We start from the raw sequence: 25504 nt of genomic DNA, 5'->3' as shown, positions 1-25504 counted from the left end.
GTGGATGGGCTTGGACCTCACATGGAGCTAGTGTGGTCAGCACTATATGTGACATATGACTAATATGAATGGTCTTGGCCATCATGAGCGGTTAGTGTGGATGTGTGGACATCACTTAGATGGCTAGAGTGGATAGTGTGGACATTGCACATGACTTGTGTGGCTGGAGGTGGATGTCACGTGTGGCTCATAGGTATCCAGTGTTGTGGTACCTAATTTCATGTGATTTGGGTCAGAGAGCGCTCAGATGAAGCACTGTTTATCAGATGAAGCACTGTTTATCCAGGGTTTTCACATGAAGTTAGCATTTGAATTGGTGGTCTCAGCAAGCTGAGTATCCCCCCTAAGGTGGGTAGGCATCCTCTAAACTACAAAGGGGCTGACCAGAACAAAATGTGAAGAAGGAAGAATTCCTCCCTTTCCCCTGCCTCACTAGGAACTGGCACTTCCTGTCTTTTCTTGCCTTTAGATTGAGAATTAGTCATCCGTATTTTTTTGTTGTTGTTTATTTATTTATTATTATTATTTTTTGGTCTTTAGGCCTTGGCTCTTTATTTTTTAAGATTTATTTATTTTTATTGGAAAGGCGGATATACAGAGAGGAGGGGAGACAAGAGAGGAAGAAGATCTTGCATCCGATGGTTCACTCCCCAAGCAGCCGCAAAAGCTAGAGCTGCGCCAATCCGAAGCCAGGAGCCAGGAGCTCTTCCGGGCCTCCCACGCGGGTGCAGGGTCCCAAGGCTTTTGGACCATCCTTGACTGCTTTTCCAGGGCATAACCAGGGAGCTGGATGGGAAGTGAGGCTGCCAGGATTAGAACTGATGCCCCATGGGATACGGGTGCGTACAAGTTGAGGATTTTAACCACTACGCTATTGAGCCAGGCCCTAGGCCTTTGCTCTTGAACCAGATCATACTTCTTGCTTTGCTGCATCTCCAGTTGGTAGATGTCAGATTGTGGGAGTTCTCACCTTCCACAATTATTAATAATTATAATAAATAGTCTGTTATATTTATATATAATGTACCTATCCTACTGGTTCTGTTTCTCTGGAGAATGCTAATACAACCTCTCACCCTGACTTTCCATTTCTAACAGTGCCCACGGTGATCATTTAAACAAACAAATCAGAAATCAGATCCCATTATTCTGCTGGGAGTGGGCAGAACGTTCGCATACTATTTAGTAACTCAAGTGACTCATCTGCAGCATGCACATTGAGGAAGGAGCTCAGTCCTCCCTAAAAACCCATTTCAGTGGCCGTAAACGTGCACATGAGTACATGCATCCAGGAGAGAAATTTAAGTGGGACTGCACAAGCAAACCAAAGATGTTGGTGAACTTCTCTTAGAATGTAAGTTAACTGAATTCTTCTTGATGAGTGAAGAAGACAGTTGAGGATGCCGGTCTGCAGGCCCCAGGGGCTGGGGTCACCTGGCCCAGGCCCTTGGGCATGTCTGCAAAAACTGGTCCTCCTCAGTTGGAATAATGGACCAGTGGACAGTAGGCCCTGATGCGCATGGAAGATACGGAAGCCCATTGGGGCCTGCAGAAGATGTCTGGTGCTGTAGTAGATGAACAGAACAAATTAGACAACTACCCCAGCCAAATGATAACAGCAAAAATCTGGGTGAGTGCAGACTCTAAGGTTGACTATGTCAGCCAATGGACATTGGAAGGGTTCCCTCATCCTTGGACCAGCAAGCTCGACAGCATTTCTGAACTATTGAAACCACCTGGGCAGAACTGTTGGAGTGTGTGCCACTCTGGGGACCCAGGATGACATAGGGTGGCCATTCCCCATCCTCAGGTACTAGGGCAGTTGGGAGGCTGCGTATGGCTTCTCTCCTTATTTCCGTCTTTCCCCCAGAAACAGGAAGAAAATTGGGAAACAGTGATCACACCCACTTTCACCTAAGCCTTGATCCGTCCCACCCTAATCAACCTTGTAAACATCATCTAACATAACAATAAAAAATTTGAGAAAGAAGATAGTTCTTATTGATGAGCACACAGGGTCCTGGGGGACAAGAGAGGCACTTTCCACCGTGTAGCTTATCCTTCTTGACCAATTAAATCAACAGCCATGAAGACCTGGAGTGGGACGAAGGCCCAAGCTCATGGTAACTGAAGGAAGCCCTTTCAGTGGGTAGAAAGGATATGTAGGCCAATTGCTCACTCCTCTCCCTTCCCAAACTTTGTGCATATTTTGGCAATGTTTATCCTAGTTTGAGGCTACAGAGTCTTCTTTAAGAAACAATGAATTGCTGAGATAGCAGAGACCTCGTTGGGAGGCGTAGGGGTGAAGGAGGAAGCCATGCTGCGGGCAAGTTGAAACAGTCCTCAAGGCAAAAGCACCTTCTGGATCCTCACTGTGGGGAGAGATTGGTGACTGGCTACGGGCCGGATGCTGGTTCTGCAATGTGATCATGTTTGCAGATCACATATGCATTTCAATACTTTAAAATACTTTCTAGGATCTTCTTGGCAAGGAAAGGTTTATTTTGGCTTACAGTTTGGAGGTTCATGTTTCAAGATGATGGGCCAGCTAGTCTGGTGGCTGACGGAGACTGGCAGTGATGAAGAGTGTGTGGACATAGGGTCACAAAGGACTCAGCAAGGAAAGAGAAGCTAGGTGGAAACTCAGCTTGAATAACTAACACTCAGTCCTGGGGTGATGGCTCATTTGCTAAATCCTCACCTTAAACACATTGGGGTCCCACATGGGTGCTAATTCATGTCCCGAATGCTCCACTTCCCATCCAGCTCCCTGCTTTTGGCCTGGGAAAGCAGTAGAGGATGGCCCAAAGCCTTGGGACCATGCACGTGCGTGGGAGACCTAAGAAGCTCGTGGCTCCTGCTTCAGATTGGTTCACCTCCAGCCGTTGAAGACACTTGGAGAGTGAACCAGCGGACAGAGGATCTTTCTGTCTCTCCTCTATCGGTGGATCTGCCTTTCCAATAAAAATAAATCTTTTTTAAAAAGAATGAGCCTGTAGACAACTTAGGGAACGCAAATTGACATTAAAGAATGGGATATGTGTGTCATATATTTTGCCGTTGCAAGTAGTTGATTGAGAGCTATGCTTCTATATAAATAAGCAGACAGGTTGGGATCCCAGCCCGCAGGAAAGCAGCTGGTTTGGAAAGAAGTGGGAAGCTGGGCCTAAACCAGGGCCACAAACTGCCAAGGGCCGCTGGACAGTTCAGTGGGGCTGGGAGGACTCTTAAGAGAGGCTACTCAGCGGAAGAGGCGGGGTTTGGCAGGGGAAGCGGCGCCTGCGCACACGGATTGCTTCGCCAGATTTGGCCTGGCTTAGCTATCCCGCTGCGGTGGTCTCTTGGCCTGCTCATCACGTTGTGTCCCGAGACACATCATGCCTCATCTGCTTGTGCTCTGTCCACTCCTGAGCCGTCGCTGCCGCTGCATGGTCTTGTTCAGCCGCCGCCTGCAGAGCTCGGATTGCTCGCACAAGCGTTCCGCGTCGCCTGTGGTGAGTTGAGGGGTCCATTGTCCAGGGATCCGACTGGACGGGGCTCCGCCCTCGACGGGTAAGAGGACTGGACTAAGATATGTGGATCCACGCTGTGGCCTCCCTGGGAAGTGAAAATCACAGAGAGGCACCCCCGTGTGGTGTTCCTGGGACTGGAGACCTGGCGCCCTCAAGGGGTCATGCCTGCCTGGGCCTTGGTGCAGGCTGGGCTCATTCTCGTGAATACCTGGGGCACCGAGGTGGCAAGCGGGGAACCCAGAAGACAAAAGTTGTGTTTAAGTCTCCAGTTAGGCCTTCTGGAGTCGAGTTCCTGCATTTTAGGCTTCGTCAAGCACCCCGTTCTGGGACAGCTGTCCAATTCCAAGTGACATTTCTTAGGCTGGGAGGCCCGGCCAGGACGCCGTGCTCGTTAACGGCATTTTTGGCTTCCTCTTCCAGGAACAGGCCGTTGGAATCGCCGTGCTATTTACCGCCTTCCTAACACCGTGCGCCTATATGCTGCCCTGTCTGAGCCAGTACAGGCGAGGATAGAAGATGGAAACGCCAGTGTCACCACTGCCGGCGCTGGCTTAAATGAGCTGTTTCCTAACCGTGCGTGGCAAATATTTTGCGATTTGTTAGCACTGCCTATTGTATTAATGTAGGTATAGTTAAAAAAAAAATACTGTTGTCAGATGTTAAATAAAATAGAAGCACTTATGCATGGCATTTTGTGTGATTACCAGCGGTTTTCTACACATCATGAAACTGGGTGAAAATGTACTGGTGGCAAATACAGTGGGGCGTGACTTTGCCCTTCCCCAGCGCAGCTTCCCCTACCCCTTGCATGGGCTTAAAGAATCCTCGAGGTATGTTTGAGGATTGCTGTGGCTGCAGACAGCAGAGTGCAACTCAGAGTTTTGGTTTCTTTCCGACATGGGGACTTCGAACAAAAATAAACCAGGTCCCAGCATAGTGCCTAAAACAAGATCGTCAATAGACAAGTTACTGTTGACGGGACAGACAAGTTCACCATTATACACTCAACAAATTCTGCGTTCCTGTTATGTGCCAGGATTGTCTGATCATTACTCAGCCAAGAATGCTGTCACCTTATTGGAATAAAGCTCATCCGGTTTTTCTCCGTAAGACACACATCACCACTTTCTTTGGTTGAGAGTACTTTGGGTCTGTAGTGGGTGCCAGTTTAAGTAGTGAAATCACCAACCAGTGTGCAAGTGTGTAAAAAACATGACACTAAATAGACCACAGAAGACATCTGTTGGCAGTAATGTGTGTATCTTGTGACCCAATTTTTTTGCCCCTCTGCCCCTGTGCTTAACCTGTCATGGAAGTACTGCAGGCGCTGATCAGAGCCTGCAAGGAAAGCTTAACAATCCGCGAATAAGGCTACGGGGTGCATGTTGGCATTTTAAAACCTTTTCAAATCGGGCCCAACACCAAACTCAATGGCTAAATCCTCACCTTGCAAGTACCAGGATCTCATGTGGGTGCCAGTTCATGTCCTGGCTGCTCCATTTCTCATCTAGTTCCCTGTTTATGGCCTGGGAAAGCAGTAGAGGACAGCCCAAGCAGCCGCAACAGCCAGAGCTGAGCCGATCAGGAGCCAGGAGTCAGGAGCCTCTTCCAGTTTTTCCAGTTGGACTCAGGGTTTCAAGGTTTGGGCTGTCCTCAACTGTTTTTCCAGGCTACAGTCAGGGAGCTGGAAGGCAAGTAGAGCAGCCAGGATGTGAACTGGTGCCCATATGGGACCCCAGCGCTTGCAGCAGGGGAGGATTAGCTAATTGAGCCATCACATGGGGTCATTATTCTGAGTCTTAAAGGAAACTTTTCTCATTCAGTGTGACATTAATTAGCTTTGCATTTGTCCTAAATGGTTATTCTTGTGTTGAGTTATGTTCTTTATCTATTTCATTTGCTGAAGATTATTTTTATCATGCAGGGATGCTATGTTTTTGTACTATTTACTGTCTGATTTTAAATTTTAATTTATTTTGTAAAATTTTTTACATATCTGAAAGGCAGAGTGACAGAGAGGGAGGGTTCTTCCATCTGTCGGTTCATTCTTCATGTTACTACAGCAGCCGGGGCCAAGGGCAGGCAGAAGCTGGGAGCTGGGAGTTGAAGCCGAGACTCCCACTCTGGAGGCCTCGTCTACTGTCTTCCCCAGGACACTAGCAGGAAGCTGGACTCCAACCAATCCCATCCCAGTATGGAATGTGGATGTCTGCAGTTGCTCCAGCCAGCAGAGCCAGTAACGTGGACACGGAGAGGGTCTGGGGAATGAAGTACCGATGGGAGACCAGTGATGGTAGAAGTCTCTGAGAAGTCTCCCTTTATTGCCCCTTCACCTCTCCTTGTATACTCTTCCCCCCACATCCTCATTTAGCAGCATATTGGATACAGATGAGTCCAATTAGTCTAGGTGTTTTTAGCCACAAGCCCGGTTCCTGTTCCTGCCCAGGCTAAGGAGCACTAATCAATTCCTTAGCCCACAACATGCAGTAGCAGCTGGATTTGCTGTGCCACAATGCCCACCTCTACTTTTATTTTTAAAAAATTAACAAATACAGGGGCTCGGCAGCATGGCCTAGTGGCTAAGGTCCTCGCCTTGATCCCATATGACTGCTGGTTCTAATCCCTGCAGCTCCACTTCCTCTCTATCTCTCCTCCTCTCAGTATATCTGACTTTGTAATAAAAATAAAATAAATCTAAAAAAAAAAATTAACAAATACGAATTGTGCATATTTATGATTTAGTATGTGATACTTCACCTTATGTGTGATATCCAATCAGGATAAAAATATTCATCCTTTCAAGCATTTACTATTTCCTTAAAGTGAAGTATCCATAATTCTATCTTCACATTTTAAAAAATGCCAAAATATACAACATACCTGATCTTTATTCACACTAAAGTGCAGTAAAACCCCCAAATTTCTTATTGCTATAAAGTTAAAACCCTCCAATTAAATTTTCCCATTCTTCCCTCTGCAGTCTCTGCTAACCATCATTGGATTTTTAACTTCTGTGAGATCACCTAATTTTTGGACTCCGTATTTGTGTGGGATCATGTCATTGTTGTCTCTCTGTGATTGGCTTTCACTTAACGTATTGGTATCCAATTTCATCCATCGTGTTTCAGATGACAGTATTCATTTGGATATATGCATTGCCTTTATTCATTCATCAGAAGATGGACACCTAGTTTGTTTAGACACTTTTTGTCTGCTGTGAATGTCTTGCACTAACCATGGTAGTACAAATGGTTTTTTGACAGATGGTATCAACTTGTTTTGCATATATACCCTGGAATGGTACTGCTGTTTCATATGGTAGTTCTAGTCTTTAAAACCAAACTAGGGGGCCCGGCAGCGTGGTCTAGTGGCTAAAGTCCTCGCCTTGGACGCCCCGGGATCCCATATGGGTGCCGGTTCTAATCCCGACAGCTCCACTTCCCATCCAGCTCCCTGCTTGTGGCCTGGGAAAGCAGTCGAGGACAGCCCAAAGCTTTGGGACTCTGCACCCGCGTGGGAGACCCGGAAGAGGTTCCAGGTTCCCGGCTTCGGATCGGCACAGCACCGGCCGTTGCGGCTCACTTGGGGAGTGAATCATCGGACGGAAGATCTTCCTCTCTGTCTCTCCTCTCTGTATATCTGACTTTGTAATAAAAATAAATAAATCTTTAAAAAAAATGAAAAATAAATAAAACCAAACTATGTATTTGAAAGGCAGAGAGAGAGAGAGAGAGAGAGAAAGAAAGTAGAGAGAGCATTTCTGTCTGTTGCTTTATTCCCCAAGTGCTTGCAGCAGCCAGGGCTGAGCCATGATAACAGTAGGACTCAGGAACTCCACCTGGGTTTCCCATATGAGTGGCAGCAGGCCAACTATTTGGGCCATCATTGACTGCCTCCTGGTGTGGATTAGCAGGAAGCTGGATCACAAATGTCAAGTCTGGGACCAGGCCCTCTGACATGGGATGTGGATATTCCAAGCAGTGACTTTCCTGCTGGATCACAAAGCCCACATCTTTTTATTTTTTAATGTTTTGTGAAAACTCTGAACTGTTTTGCACGATGATTATACTGGTTTGCATTCCCTTCAACAGTATGCAAGTGCTGCTTTTCCTTGGCATCCTGACCAACGCTTGTTATCTTTAGGGTTTTTGTTGTTGTTGTTGCATCTCATTGTGGTTTCCATTTGCATGGACCTGATGATTACTGATGCTGAGTACTTCCTCATGTACCTGTTTGTCATTTGTATGTCTCCCCTTGAGAAATATCTGTATAGAGCTACTTGCCCTCTCTTTCCTCTGTGGACTCTTCCACTCTTGAGCAGGACTTTCCTGCTATCGCTAAGAGGTGTCTGTATTGTCACAAATCTCAGTATCAGAATCAAATTCTAATCCTGGTCTTCCACCTGACACTGAATGACTGCGTCACTTGAAACTCTTAGAACCCTAAAGCCTTCTGCCGTCTGTCTCTTCTGTAATTGTCCTGTTTCATGTCTCTACTGCCAATGACTTTAGGAAGCAGTAGAATTTCATGTGTCTCTGTATCCTCAGAGAACCCAGAGAAGATTGGATGTAAACATTCACTGTTTATGTGAGGGAGACTTTTACCAACACATCCCCATATTCTAATAATCAAAATTGCAGAACTTGAAACATTAATAACATGAAGTATATTAACTGGTGTGAAATGCATGCCATTGACAGAAGACTTTCATTGAATATACTATTCAATTAAATACATTTCATTAAGAATATGCTATTCCTAAAAGTGTTGGTATCATTTTATTTGGAAAGCAGGAAACTCTAATGGAATCAGAATAGCCGGGAATCAACCCGGCATTCTGACAGGAGTGCCACTTGTGAAATTGGCATCTTAACCATCTATGTCACAACACCAGCCCCTGTAATGTTTTTCTGATCTTTTGATGTTATAATTTTTTCTGTCTTGATATTTGAAACCTCAATTATTGTTAGTTCCAGTGAATTCCTTTTTGGGTTATACCTGATTGGAAGTATCTTGGTGTCCTATATTTGGTTGTTGACTTCTTTCCTCTGGTTAGGAAATCTTCATCCAGTATATCTTTAACTGTGCCTGTTGGGGCTGGCAAAGTGACATAGGAGGCTACGGTGCTGGCATTCTGTGTAGGTACTGGTTTGAGTCCTAGTGGCTCCACTTCCAATTCATCTCCCTGCTAATGGCCTGGGAAAGCGATGGAGGATGGCGCAAGCCCTTGGGACCCTGCACCTACATGAAACACCTGGAAGAAGCTCCTGGCTCCTGGCTTTGGATTGACTCAGCAATGTCTGTTGCAGCTAATTGGGGAGTGAACTAGTGGATGGAAGATCTATCTCAATCTGTCTGTAAACCTGCCTTTCAAAAAAAAAAAAAAAGTAAAAGTAAATCTTTTCTTTGGTGGCACCGATTTGGCAATATTTTTTTCTTCTGAAGTGTCCTGGTTTCCCAAGTCTTTGAATGCTTGCGTCCTTATATTGTGTTCTTATAGATGAGCACATTTCCTGTTGTTTCCGGGCGTTCTTTTTTTTTTATTTAAAGATTTATTATTATTGGAAAGCCAGATATACAGAGAGGAAGATCTTCCGTCCGATGATTCACTCCCCAAGTGAGCCACAACGGGCCGGTGCTGCGCCGATCCGAAGCCGGGAACCTGGAACCTCTTCCGGGTCTCCCACGCGGGTGCAGGGTCCCAAAGCTTTGGGCTGTCCTCGACTGCTTTCCCAGGCCACAAGCAGGGAGCTGGATGGGAAGTGGAGCTGTCGGGATTAGAACCGGCACCCATATGGGATCCCGGGGCGTCCAAGGCGAGGACTTTAGCCACTAGACCACGCTGCCGGGCCCCGGGCGTTCTTTGTCAGTGATAGCTGATGATTTTGGATGGATTGGCTGGCAACATACCTGTGAAGGCAGAGCTTGCCTTTAGAGTCTCCAGATGGCTGAGGTGCTGCTTTTGCTCCGAATTCAGGTGGGGCAGGTGCTCCTGTTTGCTCTCTGGTTGAGCTCTGTAATCAAACAGCCTCTGGATGGTCACTGCAATTGCTTTTGTTCTTACAGGACCTCAGGGTGTATTCCTTGGCAAGAAGGTGCTGTTATTTGATTTTAGCAGTTGAGGAGGATTGCAGGAAGGGCCTTGTGGTTGCATGGGTCAGAGTAGGTAGATCAGCTGCCATGTTCAGTACAACATGGTTAAGATTTGGTTAAGATTTGCCTCAACAATGTGAAGTTTGGCCTAAGCTTTGAGGCTGAGGTAAACACTGATTAAACTCCTGAAAGTAACAGAACTGGTGCCTACTTACTGGTGCCGTTTGCTGGGCAGGATCTAGGAGTGAGCTTTGAGATGAAGTGACTGTTATTTAAAGTTCCAGCTGTGGCTCAACTAGTGGCTGCCTGTTTTTGTGGTTTGCAGCATTGCTCACGCCCAGTCCTGGAGGGGTTTGGTGGTACTCTTTGAGGCCTCAAGAAGCATTGTTCAAATTCCTAGGTGTGGCACAACTAGTGGTGGCTTGTTGGTGGAATTCACCGTGGATGCCTTCTCCCTGTGGCCGTCTCTAGGTTGTAGGCAGGGATTTTCAGGCAGGGCTTAGAGGTGGTCCATCTGGAGACTGGAACCACGTGACACTTTCCACCGCTAGAACTATCCATATCAGCCTAGCAGGTGGCTGTGCTGTTAGCTGCTTCCGCTGATCACACGCCATGGCTGGCAGTTCTGCTGAGCATTCCCTCAAACCAGAGCACTGGTCTTGGGAGGCTCTCCCCCTTGCCTTGTATTCATCTGGGCCTCAGGTGATCTAGCTGTTCAGTTTCCCCCTGAATTTCCAGGGAGGTGATGGGGAAGTCAGTTTCCTGGGAAATTTCTCCTAATGCCAGAGAAGCTGGGAACTTATCTTCCCTGTTCTCTCATCATTGGTGGGTGCCATGGCTTGTGAAAATTTCTCTCTGACTGATGGTGCACTAACTTGTGGAGCTGGCAGGAATTATAGTACAAGAAAAGCCATTTCCCTCACCCTTTCAAAATGGAATTTTCATTCAATTTTCTAGAATACCAAAGTTTTGGGTTTGCACCAAGTTATACTGTGTAGTTAATGGTTTATTATTTAACCCATACAAAGTGGAGCTCTGGAGATCTTTTCCTGCCATCATGGTGACATCATTCATTTTTAGTGACGTAGAAAAGTCATTACAATGGAAACTACCGGGGCCAGCATTGTGGTGCTGCAGGGCAAGCTGCTACCTACAAAAGTGGTATCCCACATGAGTGGGTTCTAATCCTGGCTGCTGCACTTCTGATTCAGCTCTCTGGTAGTGAGACCGGGAAAAGAAGCAGACGCTGTCCCATGTACTTGGGTCCCTGATAGTGGGAGAACAGGATGGAGTTGTAAGCTCCTGGCTTTGGTCTGGCCCAGCTCCAGTAACAGCAGCCATTTAGGAAGCAAACTACCCTGTGGATGATCTGTCTCTAACAATATCTTCTGAATAAGTAAATAAATAAAAAAAAAACATTTTATAAATAAGGAAGACTGTGAAATAGCATAACTTACCAAATATCACAACCAAGGGAACCTGAAATAGAGACTAAATAACACCTGGAGTAACTCCTAAATCCTGTGTAAATTTTAAGATTTCTTTTTTGCTAAAGATTTATTTATTTTTATTTCAATATAAAATATTTATTTGGCCTGGTGCCGTGGCCTAGCAGCTGAAGTCCAGATCCCATATGGGTGCCGGTTCTAATCCCAGCAGCCCCACTTCCCATCCAACTCACTGTTTGTGGCCTGGGAAAGCAGTCGAGGACGGCCCAAAGCTTTGGGACCCTGCATCCATGTGGGAGATGTGGAGGAAATTCCTGGCTCCTGGCTCTGAATCGGCGCAGCACCGGCCGTTGTGCTCACTTGGGGAGTGAATCATCGGATGGAAGATATTTCTGTCTCTCCTCCTCTCTGTACATATCTGACTTTGCAACAAAAATAAATAAATCTTAAAAAATATTTATTTTTTTATTGGAAAAACAGATCTATAGAGAGAAGGAGATAACAGAGAGATAGATCTTCTGTCTGCTGATTCACTCCCCAAGTGGCTGCAACAGTATGGAAAGCCTGAACTGCGATCAGCACATTTCTGAAGGCTCGGTGTGGATGATTCTGGGGGTTAACAAGTCCAGGGAGGGCCCGGCGTGGTAACCTAGTGGTTAAAGTTCTCACTTTGCACGTGCCAGGATCCCAGATGGGCACCAGTTCATGATCCAGCAGACTCGCTTCCCATCTAGCTCCCTGCTTGTGGCCTGGGAAAGCAGTGGAGGATGTGCCCATGTGGGAGACTTGGAAGAGCTCCTGGCACCTGGATTTGGGTTGGCTTAGCTCTGGACGTTGCAGCTACTTGGGGGAGAGAATCAGCTGATGGAAGCCCTTCCTCTCTGTCTCTCCTCCTCTCTGTGTATCTGACTTTCCAATAAAAATAAATGGATAAATTTTAAAAAGTAACATTTATTTATTTAGAGATTTTTAAAGATATTTTTTTCTTTTAGATTTATTTTTATTGCAAAGTCAGATATACAGAGAGGAGAGACAGAGAGGAAGATCTTCCATCTGATGATTCATTCCCCAAGTGACTGCAATGGCCGGAGCTACGCTAATCTGGAGCTAGGAGCTTCCTCCAGGTCTCCCACATCGTGCAAGGGCCTAATGACTTGAGCCATCCTCTACTGTTTTCACAGGCACATTTTCAGGGAGCTAGATTAAAAGTGAAGTAGCTAAGACTTGAATCTGCATCCTTATGGGATACCAGCACCCTAATGGCAGCTTTATACACTATGCCACAGCACTGGCCTCATTGAGGGGTTTAGATTTCCAGGTCTGAGGTAGAAGGCTTCAGGCTTGGATTTCTGGCTACCGGCTTGCCCATGTCCTAAGGTGCACACATTGTCTTGTTCCTTATCTCATAACCTGCTGAGGCTTGGTCCAACTGCATCGCTCATGGATCTGAAAGACTAAACGGAGAGGGATGTATAAACTTTGGCACCTGACACCAGGGACTTGCAACTCACTACCGACTTGGCCAGACCAACCTCTCCTTGATACCTTTTTAAAAACCCCAAAACACTCTGATGTAGCAGGATGGTAGTTCTTAGTTCCCACAGGTCTGCTGCCCCATCATCTCTTGACATGAAATGGTCTCTTTGCTTCAACCCTTAATGTTATCCTTGTATAATTTTGCTTGGCAATGGGGAAAGGGACCAAATTTTTCAGAACCAACTAGACAGCAGGAAACTCTTGCTCGCAGCTTCATTTTTCTGCAAATGGGTCTTGGAGCTGTGCCCCTGAGTAGATAAGAAGGTATGCACAGAAATAATGATTTGTTAACAAAGGAGTTTGTAGAAACAGCTGGAGCAGACTCCCAACTGATGCCCAGGCGTCTGCAGTAATTCCTCACCTTTCAACTGCTCCTCCCCCTTTCCTGCTCCTCCCCCTTTCGACTGCTCCTCCCCTTTTCCTGCTCCTCCCCCTTTCCTGTCACATGTACTTACTTGAGGCCAGTTATAAGGACTGGCAGGAGGGTTTCTTTAACACCCTAGCCTAGCAATCTGGTTTGTCTGTTGGTACTCTGAATAGTTCAATGTCTTTTTCCTTAATGCCTTTTTTACACCGTCATATTCATGTGGTGGGCAGAGGAGTTTGATTCAGTACCAATCATGACATTAATCCATTTATAAAGGTAGGATCCTTATGAAATAAGACTCCTAAAAACTCCTACCCCTTAAAAACTGCTAAAAACTCCTACTCCTGCCATTGTGAAAACTTTGAATGTCATTATGAGTTTTGAAGGGGAACATTAAAACCATGACTTGGTTTCATCACAGCCTAACTGGCCTGGAGGAGGGGAATTATCCAAGTCTAATCAGTTCTAATCTAGATGGGAGAAGGCAATCACTCAGCCCTAGACCACTGTCCCCATTCTGTCCCTTGTAAGTGGGGAACAAAATACAAGGAACACTTAGGAAGCTCATGGACCAGAGATACGGGCTCTCTAAAAGGCTAGGGCTTAATCACAGGGCTTTCGTTCCCCTGACACTTAATCATCACACTGCTCAAGGCCTATTTACAGGAGTTTCTTTTATCTGGTACATCATGTCCAGCTATCTAAATAATTGCAAGACATATTAAAAGGCATAAGGCACAATTTGAAGAGACAGAGCAGGAAAGTATCAGAACCAGACATGGCAAGAATGTTGAAATTGTCAGACTATGAATTTGAGACAACCGTGGCTCATAGACTAAGGACTCATACGTATGAAATTGGTAGGATGTAAGGAAAGGCAATAGAAACAGAGAAACAATAGAAACAGGGAAAATGCTGCAGATACAAAGTGTAACATAAAGAAAGATGTTTTTGAGAGGCTTAAAAGGAGACTGAAGATGGCTAAGGATGCCTGAGCCTGAGGACATATCAATATAAACAAAGCTAAAAGCAAAGAGGATGACAACTGAAAAAAATCCCCAGGAGTGTGGAAAAACTACCAACACGTGTTATGTGAGATGGGAATGCCAAAGGACTTTAAAATTTTCATGCAGAGAAGATGAGGAATAGTTCTGTGCACATGAACTGGATAACCTGGATGAAATGGACCAATTTGGTAGCTGCCAAAAGTCACACAAGAAGAAACACATGCTGGACAGGCTCATACCCATGAATGTGGTTGAGTCAATAGAAGATAACCTCCTAAACTGACAGCGTCATCCCAAGATGGATCCACAGGAAAATTCTACTAAACATAAAGGAAAATGTTCTCTACCTGAACTTCCAGCACAAGGAAGCAAAGGGAATGCTTCTGTTTCTTTGAGATCAGCCTTCTGTAAGTAAAGTCCGAGATGCTGCAAGGCAAGTAGAGATCAGTATCTTTCATAAATAAGGATGTAAAATTCTGAACAGAATATTTAAAAATCAAACCCAACAATATACAAAGAGTATCCCCATTCATTGTTTGACTCCACACATGTCTTCAACAGCTCGACTTGGTCAAACCAAAGCTGCAAACCAGAAACTCTATCCAGTTATCCCACAAGGGTGACAGAGACCCAAATACTTTAGCCATCACTCACCGTCTCCCAGGGTGTGTATATGCAGGGAACTGAAGTCAGAATTGGAGCCGCCAATCAGACCCAAGCGCTCTGGTAAGGGATGCAGGCATCCCAGGCAGCATCCTGACCAGTCATTGCATTGGTACTTTTCTGTGTTAACCTGACAAGATCATGAGTAAGAGATGCTTAGATATCAGATTCAACATTATTTTGGGGTGTCCATGAGGATTTTTTTCTGGAAAATATTAATGTTTGATTGCTGGACTGAATAAAGGTCTTCCTCAAAGTGGCTAGACATAATCCAAATGGTCCAGGAACTGAATACAACAAAAAGTTGGAAGGAAAGCTGAGTTTACTCCACCTAACTGCTTCAGTTAATAACATCAGTCAGGGGCTGGTATTGTGGCATAACCGGCTAAGCTGCTGCCTACAACACCAGCATCTAGTATGGGTGCTGATTCAAGTCCTGCCTGCACCAGGGCCATTCAAGATACCTGCTGACACTCCTGGGAAAGCAGTGGAAGATGGCCCAAGTGCTTGGGTTCCTGTATTCATGTAGAAGACCTGGAAAAAGCCCTTGGCTTCAGCCATTGACTTTTCTTGGTCTCTAGTTTACCAATAGCAGATCATGGTATTTCTCAGCCTCCATAATAACACAAGGAAAAATCTTTTTTTTTAAAAAAGATTTATTTATTTTATTACAAAGTCAGATATACAGAGAGGAGGAGAGACAGAGAGGAAGATCTTCCGTCCGATGATTCACTCCCCAAGTGAGCCGCAATGGCCAGTGCGCGCCGATACGAAGCCAGGAACCTGGAACCTCCTCCAGGTCTCCCACGCGGGTGCAGGTTCCCAAAGCTTTGGGCCATCCTCGACTGCTTTTCCAGGCCACAAGCAGGGAGCTGGATGGGAAGTGGAGCTGCCGGGATTAGAACCGGCGCCCATATGGGATCCCGGTGCATTCAAGGCGAGGACTTTAGCTGCTAGGCCACGCCGCCGGGCCCACAAGCAAAAATCTTATACTAAATAATCTGTATGTATATACACACACATGTATATTTGATTATTTCTTTTTCTCTAGAGGACTGTAAGTGGTAAGAGTAAAGCAAGAGACACCCTGGGGCACTTTGGATTTGGCTGTGACTTTTTCACTCTAACACCAAAGGCATAACCTGTAAAACAAAGAAACAATAATCTGAAATTCACTGAAATTTAATTTTTATGCTCTGTGAAAAAAAAACTATCAAGAGAATAAAAGATAAGCCCCAGAGTAGGAGTAAGTGTTTGTAAAAGGCATATTAAATAAAAGTTGATTATAAAAAATGTGCAAAACCTCTTAAAACTCAATGATGAAAGCACAATCAACCTGATTTTAAAATAGGTCAGCAGTGTTAACAGATATGTCACCAGGGAAGCTATACAATGGGAAATAAACACACGACAAGATGCTTCGTATTATAGATCTCCAAGGCAATGCAAATGAAAACAGTGAGATACCATTAAACACCAATTACAAAGCACACAACGCTGATCAAAAACAAATGCTTGCTAGAATGTGGAGCAAGAGGAACTCTCACTCCTGGTGAAAACACAAATCCATCTGGCCACACTGGATGACAGCTTGGTAGTTTCATAACTACACATATTGTTAATATAAGATACGGCAATCAGGGCATTGTACTGTAGCAGGTTAAGCCCTTGCCTGTGACATCAGGGTCCCATATTAGTGCTGTTTGGAGTCATGGCTGCCCTACCTCTGATTCGACTCTCACCTAACGTGCATGGGAAGATAGCAAAACATGACTCAAACCCTTGGGCCCCTGGCACCTATGTAGGAGACTTGAATGAATTTCTAGGTTCCTGGCTTTGGCCTGGCACAAGCCAGACTGTTGCAAGCATTTTGGGGAGTGAACCAGCAGAGGAAGATCTCTCTCTTCTCTCCTTCTTTTTATCTCTGTAACTCTGCTTTTCAAATAAATAATCATTTTTAAAAATCCAGCCATCAAGCCTCTTGATATTTACATCATGGTGGTGATGACTATGGCCACACAAAAACAGCTTTATTAACTGCCAAAATGTGGAAGCAACCAAGATGTCCTTTAGTCGATACATGAATAATCAATAAACTGAGGAACATAAGACAATTTGGCACTAAAAAAGGAGCTAACAAGTCACGGACAGAGTTGGAGGAAATACCAATGCATATTATGAAGCAAAAGAAAGTAATTTGCACAGGCTGTCTGCTGTAAGATTTCAATAATCTATGGTGTTCTGGAAAAGAGAAGCCCGTGGAGACAATAAAGTGATGGGTGATGGGGACTGAGGTGCGGGGGCAGGGCTGAACAGGCAGAGCCCAGAGGGTCTGTAGTTCTGGTGAATGTGAGTCCCCGTACCTTGGTCCAGACCCACACAAGGTGCAACACTCACGTGAATGCTTGCATAGATTGTGGACTTTGAGGGATAATGTGTCAGTTTTGGTCCTATAATTGAAAGGACATACCACTCAGGTGGGGGACTGTCACCATAGTGGAGGCTGTGCAGCAGCAAGAATGGGGCCCTTTTATCTGCCAACAGCCTGTTAGATGTTTATCACATCATTCTCAGGCCAAACAAAATTATCAACTTAAAAATTAACCTGCTCTAATATTGAATTTTAAGTTCTTGCCTGTGATTTTCTTGGCAGGGCCAGAACAAATGATTTCAGGAAGATTTGTAGTGCCTGAGTTCTAGATGTTCCCCACCCCTGCGAGGACAGGGGAGCACCTGGGAAATCTCTGGGCCTGCCTCTCAATTTAACTGGGAACCCAAAACTGCTCTGAAAGTTAATCTTTTTTAAAAAAAAAATACATGTGAAAAAGCCTTTTCAAGAAAGAGCCATGGGGCTTGGCAGCATGGCCTAGTGGCTAAGGTCCTTGCCTTGATCCCATATGGCTGCTGGTTCTAATCCCGGCAGCTCCAGTTCCTCTCTGTCTCTCCTCCTCTCAGTATATCTGACTTTGTAATAAAAATAAAATAAATCTTTAAAAAAAAAAAAAAAAGAAAGAGCCATGAAAATATTCCTGTACAGGGTTTGTGTGTATGGCATATAACTTTATTTCTCTAGGTGCAAGAGCTAAATCCAGTTCATAATTCTATTTTTGTAAATAAAGCTTTGTTGAATCACTGACAAATTTATTCACTTACAAATAATCTATTGCGGCTTCCCCATTATAATGGGAAGGCTGAATCACAGCATCAGTTTATAATCCACGGAGCCTGTGATATTGCCTATTATTCTGCAAACCTGGGCTGTTTAACTTGATATGAAACTTCCCAAGTGTTGTTGGAATGATTGCACCGTTACCTTCTTATCACAAACATACAAACGTTCCACCTGCTTTGTACTCTTTTTACAACATGGCATTGTCTTGGGTTTTGTTTTCTATTTTATTAGATCTTCCTATACCTTTCCAAAGCAAATTTGGCACATGCAGTATTTTTAGCATATCATCTTAACTTTTTTACATTTAAAATTATATGGAGAAAACTGCCTTATTTAATCATTCTAGTATGGGAAGTATTCCCAAAGTTAAGCCAGTTTAAGGTCCAACTTGAATTAATGGATGAGACAAATTCTCATGAGTAAAACAGAATTCTACTTTCAATTCCCAGGAATGAAAACAATCATTTTGGCCTAACAAAATATAGCTCCATGGGTTAATGACTCTCTCTAGATTTGTGTTTCATGCTGTGTGGAAATTATCAGAATCAAAATGGCATCACTGGTATCAAGCTCTGATTTGACCCCTCCAAAAAATAATAAATAAAGTAAAATAAAACTGGGATATTATGAAGGGGTTGGATTTTGCACACATCTAATAACAAGAACTCTGCCAAAACCAGATTCTTTCCTGAAAGCCACTGCCTGAGAGTACCTGCTCCATCCTGGATGAACGCCAGCCTTGATATTGATCTTTGCAAATCCTGTTTATTCTTTCTTGTGACTAAGGATTACAGTTCCAAAGTAACTTACATAACCCCCCTTTTACCTTTAAGTTTCCCTTTACCTCATCCCCCTTTGAATATAACCATGTTTTCCATGGCATGCATGATCTACATTGCAATGTTGCCTGTTTATTACCAAATATCATTTTTTTAGGACCACTCTTCTCTGGCTATTATTTTAAAGTTGACAATAGTGAGCTATGTTTTTGAAGGTAGAGACTCATTCATTTCCTCATCATCCACCAGAAAAATAAGTCTGAAATGTGTGTTCAATGCTTAGGGAGGAAAATTCTTCAACATTCTTCCTATTGAGAGGAAGATTTACGTATGTCTCCTTTTTTTTTTTAATCTGGAAAGGTTCTGTGACACTTCTGATGAGTAAAATATGACAGAAGTAATGTTCTGTTAACTTCTTGCCACAGGTCTTAACAGAACTACAGATTCTATTTTCTGTCTTTTGGAACATTCTGAATTATTTGGAGACTCCTCTCATGGAGGTACTACAATAGGTACAGAGATTCAAAGCCCACACTGTTCCCCAGCCTCTCAGTCATCCCTGCTAAGGGATGAGTGCCAGACATGTCAGTAATAACCATCTCGGAGCCTGCAGGTCATCCCATCTGCTGGGTGAGTGACCCAGGGACTTTTGATGTTCCATGTGGAGCAGCAGAACCACGCAGCTGGGTCTTGCCCAAATTCCTGAAAGACAAAATGGTGAATTAAAACAAAATATTGGTTTTAAGCTGTTGAGTTTGAGGCTAATTTGTACTGCAGCAGATCACCGCAGCACTTGATAATGTATATTGGGAGAAGGGACAATCAGAGCAGCTGGAGAGCAGTTGTGAGGGAAGAGTGAACTATCCTGTTTTTCAGCTTTTCTATGTTCCGTGTGGTGGTGAGAGATCTTTCTTTCCCTTTCTTCAGTTTTCAGGAAATGAACGTCGTTTGCTGCTGCATTCTGGCCTAGAGTGGACCTGGTGGGGGGGTCTTCTGAAGATAAGAGTAGCTCTCCACATGTATCTACGCTCTATATATGCCTTACACATCTGTATACATCACATCTGTATACATCTAGACAGCTAGGGGTGTGTGTGTATAAATATTGTTAAGAGAAAACTTTAGATAAATTTAGATAGAAGTAGCCGATTTTATTTGAGCAAAGAACAACTCATGATCTAGTTGGCCTTAAGAACCTGGGGAAGATCAGTGAACTCTACCAAGAGTGTGAGCAGTGGGTTTCCAGAAAGGGAAAAGTAGACATCATTTTACTGGTTGGAGCTACATTTTTTCCTGATTGGACTTCATGTGGTGAGGTTTTTGCCTTATTTGTGCATGGTCTATTTGGTTGGTTTCCTGTGATAGGCTGAAACCTGGCTTTTGTTGCAAAAAAAAAAAAATACTCCTAAGTTGGGATTTCATTTGCTTTTATACTAAGTTCGGATGCAATTTGGGGTTTTGTCATTGTTATTTTATAAGAACAGTCTTCATTCATTTTAAGAAAAAAAATTTTGTTTTGCCAAAAACAAAAGGTAGAATGTTCATTTTCTTCAGATGGATGTTCTTTGCAGAAATATCAATAATGGGGCTCATATCAGGTCATGGTTCAATACATACAGGAAGAGTAACAGATGCAGACTCTGCTGTTCCAGAAAAGTGGACAACTAAAGCTGTTGCACATAGGATTCAATAAATGTTTCTTGTTCAGTTGGTCTCGTTTCCGAAATTGGTTTTGGGCCCGGCGCTGTGGCCTAGCAGCTAAAGTCCTCACCCTGAACGCGCCCGGGATCCCATATGGGCGCCGGTTTTAATCCCAGCAGCTCCACTTCCCATCCAGCTTCCTGCTTGTGGCCTGGGAAAGCAGTCGAGGACTGCCCAAAGCTTTGGGACCCTGCACCGTGTGGGAGACCTGGAAGAGGTTCCTGGCTCCTGGCTTCGGATCGGCACAGCACCAGCCGTTACGCTCACTTGGGGAGTGAATCATCGGACGGAAGATCTTCCTCTCTGTCTCTCCTCCTCTCTGTATATCTGACTTTGTAATAAAATAAATAAAATCTTTTTAAAAAAAGAAATTGGTTTTACATTGGATTATTTTCATTATTATCATATTGAGAATAAAGATTATAGTTCCACATAATTAACATAGCAAGTAGAATAACTTTCTTTATCAAGCTGAGCCAAATGAGATAGGCTTATTTCCAAACATTTTTAGCTGTTAGGAGTAATTTAGAGATGGAGACGGTAGAGCATTCCACGTGCATTCTAGCCGCTTTGCAGGGCGAGATGGTGTCACGGGAGCATGGACAAGTGAAGCGTGTGCATTAAACTCTCCTGGTGGATCGGGTAGTATCTGGTAGTTCAGCATTTTCCTTAGCATATCCTATTTATGGGAACAATGAACTTGAACCCATTTTTAAAAATTGTTATTAAAACTTTAAGAATTCTTTTGGTTGTGATTGAAGATTTTTCTCATAGAAAATATTTATACGTTTTGTACTGGCTTTCCCCTAATTCTTCAGCTTTTTTTTCCCCATGTGTGACGTTCTTATTATTCCTTTATTTCCACAATCGCTGCTTTCCCAGGCACAGTATCAGGGAGCTGAATCAGAAGTGGAGCAGCCAGGACTTGAACCCATGCCCACTGTGGATACAGGCATTGCAGGTGGCAGCTTTACTTGATACAGCACAATGTCAGCTCTTACGACAATTCTTCAGGTATTCTTTCTGTACCTTTTCCTTTCTTCCTCCTAAGATGCTTGATGGTGGCTCACAGGCCTCTGAAATTCTGATCATTTTTCATAGTTCCTTTCTTTCCTTGTTTTTCAAACTGGGCACTCTCAATTTCACTAATGTTTTTCTTCTGCCTTGTAAGTCTTCTGTTGAGATTGTTTAGTGAGCTGTATTGTCATCTTCAACTTCAGAATTTCTTTACAGGCTTAATTTTTTTTCTTTCCTTATTTCCAATTTAATGACACATCATTCTTATGTTTCCCTTCAGTTTTTTTAGCTATGATTTCTTGCAGTTCTTTGAGCATATTTTAAAGACCTGATTGAAGTTCCTGTCTAGTAGGTTCCATGTCTGAGCTTTCTCCTGTGCAGTTTCTACGTATTCCCCTTGTACATAGCTCATCCTTGGTTTTTTGCCTGGCTTGTGGGTATTTGCTGAAAAGTAGATACTTAAATGCTGTATTTGGTAACTCTGGAAGCCAGATTTTTTCCTTCACTTTTCAGAGTTTGTTGTAACAGGTTATTTTTAACTGTTGAGTAACTTTTCTGAAATCTAGTTGGGTAGTTAGTGGTCAGTTACCTTAACTGCCTGGAACAAATTGGCCTTCCAGTCTTTGCTGAGAACAAGTGTGTGTGTGTGTGTGTGTGTGTGTGTTTGGGAACGTCTTCAGCTCTGTGTGTGTGTGTGTGTGTGTTTGGGAACGTCTTCAGCTCTGTGTGTGTGTGTATGTGTTTGGGAATGCCTTCAGCTGTGTGTGTGTGTGTGTGTGTGTGTTTGGGAATGTCTTCAGCTCTGTGTGTGTGTGTGTGTGTTTGGGAACGTCTTCAGCTGTGTGTGTGTGTGTGTGTGTGTGTGTGTGTGTTTGGGAATGCTTTCAGCTCTCACCCAGGCAGTTGACAACCTTTACTTCCTACTTATGCCATACTTCAAGGTCAGTCCAAGGTGAGACCTTAGGGCCTTCCCAGATGATCCCTCATGGTTATGGATGCAAACCAACATTCAAGAGTAGTTCTTTCCGACTCAAAGGATCCTGTTTAAGTCATAACAAACCCTTAGGCCATTTCATTTCTCATCTTTTCCTTTTTTAAGCTTTTTGGTTAGTCTATTGTTTGCCTCAACTATTATCCAACTCTTTAGGCATCTGTGAAGCTAAAAAAGAGCTGCCTTAATTATTCTTGACAAATGTTTTGGGAAAGCCTTTTTGAGTGTGCACTTGTGCAAGATCCGAGTCAGGTAAAATACAGACAATTTTCTGACATCTTCTAGGGAGCCACCAGACAGATCAGCTCATGATGCTCCTCTGGGGAATGCGGCTTTGATGAAGGCCTAGTCTGATCCTGTTCTCTCCAGACGCTGTCTCCAGATGCTGCCAGCCGCTGGTTTTCACTGCCAATGTCGCCTGTTGTGTTTCAAGGCTGCTGAGGATCTGGAGAGCAGGAGAAGGGAGTGGGTACATTAGAACATTGCAGGACTCGTTCCTCTTGCTGAAATTCAGTCATCTCTCTTGTGTGAACGCTGCTGGATTGCTGCAAGCCTAGGTTCTTCCGTAGAGTGGACTCTGATGATTCTTGCCAGTTTTCTCTTTGCTTTTTATGGAGAAAATTTTTTGATTCCTTGCTTGGCCATTTTTATTGATGTCATCTCTGTAACCATTTCTTCCTTGTTTTGCATGCTACATGTATGTAGAAGCACTTTCTATGTTCCACAGAGATCTTGCAATTTGGTGTTAATCTACAAGATAGTGATAAGTTGATGAGATGGAAAAAAAATTTAGTATGTGTAAAAGACAGCCAGTGGCCCAGTCGGGGCTGGAGTGGGAGGGTGTCCCAGAGGTCACCTTCCTTTTGTCCTAGTGGAGGTGATTGTGTATTTAACTTGATGTGGGTATATAGATGACCTCTGATCCTGTAGTTGCCGCCTCTTCAGTACTTGAATAAAAATGCCAGAGAGAAGCTGCTTAGGAGGCGAGAGGGGCTGCTTCCAGCCCGACACTTTGGAGATCCCCGGCCTCTGGTGGGATGACTACATGATGAGCAAGTGGGGGGGATGGGAAGCAAGCTTGACTTACCGAACGAGCTCTGTTCCAGGAATTAGTCTGAGGGCACTCCTCAAGTGGCCTAAATAGACCTCCCACTAGGCTCAGCTGCCACAAGTCTTAAGTAGTTCAGGACTCCACCTCTAATCATCACCCATCAACTTTTTTTTTTTTTTTTTACCCACTAGCTTTTTAAAAAAAGATTTATTTACTTGAAAGTTAGAGTTACAGAGTGAGAAGGCAGAAGAATGAGAAATTTCCATCCACCATTTCAGGATCTCGCTGGGCCAGGCTGAAGTCAGGAGCCCGAAGCTTCCTCTCCCACATGGGTACAGGGAGCCAAGCACTTGGACCATCTTCTGCTGCTTATCCAGACACATGAGCAGGGAGGTTGCCAGCACTGCAGCTAGTAGTTTAACACACTATGCCATGACAACATTAACTGTTCATTAAGACTTCTGAGTCTTTGGGTGGTTTAGGGGAGCAAAATTCTGGTTGAAATATAATAGTTTCCTGGCCTGGCGCAATAGCCTACCAGCTGAAGTCCTCACCTTGGACGCCCCGGGATCCCATGTGGACACCGGTTCTAATCCCTGTGGCACTGCTTCCTATGCAGCTCCCTGCTTGTGGCCTGGGAAAGCAGTTCAGGATGGCTCAAATCTTTGAGGCCCTGCACCCATGTGGCCAACCCAGAAGAAGCTCCTGGCTCTTGGCTTCGGATTGGCTCAACTCCAGCTGTTGCGGCTGCTTGTGGCATGAACCATTGGATGGAAGATCTTCCTCTCTGTCTCTCTTCCTCTGTGTATATCTGCCTTTCCAATAAAAATAGAATAAATCTTTAAAAAAAAGTATAACAGTTCCCAAGAATCTCACAGGAAGTAGATAAGGATGATACAAGTTATCAAACAAGTGGCCAGTGGGTAAAGCCCCCTCTGCCAGCTGCATCCCATCTAGGTGCCAGTTCATGCCCTGAAAGCAACATTTGCAGTCCAGTTTTCTGTCACCCACGTAGGAAACCTGGAAGAAGCTCCTGGATCCTGACTTGGCCATTATGGTTATCTGGGAAGTGAACCAGCAGAGGGAAGACTCTTCCTGTCTCACTGTAATTCTAACTTTTTAATAATTAAATAGATCTTTAACAACAACAAGAACCAAGCAAGTGCCATGTGAATGGTTCAGGCAGAACATCCTGTACATCTCTCCTCTACAAAAAAATTCAGGAAAAAAAGATGTTAGTATCTTTAAAATGTTGAAGAGAAAATGGTTTTGACTTAGAATCTTCTGCATAGTTAAAAGGGCAACATTTTCAGATGTAGAATGACTAGAGTTTTATTTATTTATTTTTTAAATAACCGGGAATGAGCATTCAGTGTTGTGGATGAGACAGTGTTTGGGACACGCACCTTCTCCTCGGGACTGGCTGGACTTGAGTCCCGGCTCTGCTCACTTCAGCTTCTTGCTAATGTGCACCCTGTTAAGTCGGAGGTGACCCCTCGAGCACTCAGCACCCTGTCACCCACGTGAGAGATCTGGTCTGAGTTCTACACCTCTGCGTTCAGCCTGGCCTAGTCCTGGTAGTGGAAGTTCTGTCTCTCTCTCTGCCTTTCAAATAAAAATAAAATATTTTGAAAATGAAATTTTAAAAGGTTCAATTTACCTACCCAGGAAGCAGATATTTGTTGTTAAAGGAGACAAACTAAAAACCACACAGAGTGAGTGAGGACTGAGCGATGAGAAATGATGCACAAAGGAAGTATGAAGCAAAATACTGATTTTAAAAAGTTAATGTAGACAAGTCATTGCAAATTAGAATTCAGAGCAAAATAATTTGAAATGATAAATAAGTTTGCAACATATTCAGATAATACACCAATATGTAATGATTGCAAATGTTCTTCTTTAACAATATAATGCTTAAAATAGTACATATTATGCATATTATCTGTAACTAAAAGCTGACAGAATTACAAGGAGAAACGAATGAAAACTACACTTAAATTGTGAAAAACTTATAAATCATGTATGCCCAAAATTGACAGATATAGAAAATTTCTTTTCCAAAATTAGTTAAAATAGCTCTGTTTTCCAACAACTAGGGAATACTGCAAGTAATCTGAAAACATTGTAAAAATGATCCATTTTACTATGTCACAAAATCTGAAAA

General features: G+C 43.8%; 1 protein-coding gene across 6 annotated transcripts in view; it reads left to right on the top strand.

The window, feature by feature from the left end:
* The window catches only part of UNC79 (unc-79 homolog, NALCN channel complex subunit), a 261393-nt gene that overhangs the window by 9282 nt on the left and 226607 nt on the right, over nt 1-25504 (top strand). The window contains exon 1 of one of the 6 annotated variants that reach the window (XM_058655397.1): nt 9364-9489. The exons of the other annotated variants lie outside the window; for them this stretch is intronic. The gene's annotated coding sequence lies outside the window, so the exon portion shown is untranslated. Of the gene's footprint in view, nt 1-9363; nt 9490-25504 lie in introns of those variants that run through there. 6 annotated transcript variants of the gene reach the window in all.

This window comes from Ochotona princeps, chromosome 26, assembly GCF_030435755.1.
Source record: "Ochotona princeps isolate mOchPri1 chromosome 26, mOchPri1.hap1, whole genome shotgun sequence".
NCBI lineage: Eukaryota > Metazoa > Chordata > Mammalia > Lagomorpha > Ochotonidae > Ochotona > Ochotona princeps.
Note: the sequence above shows the minus strand (reverse complement) of the source record. Positions and strands in the feature narration are given on the sequence as shown.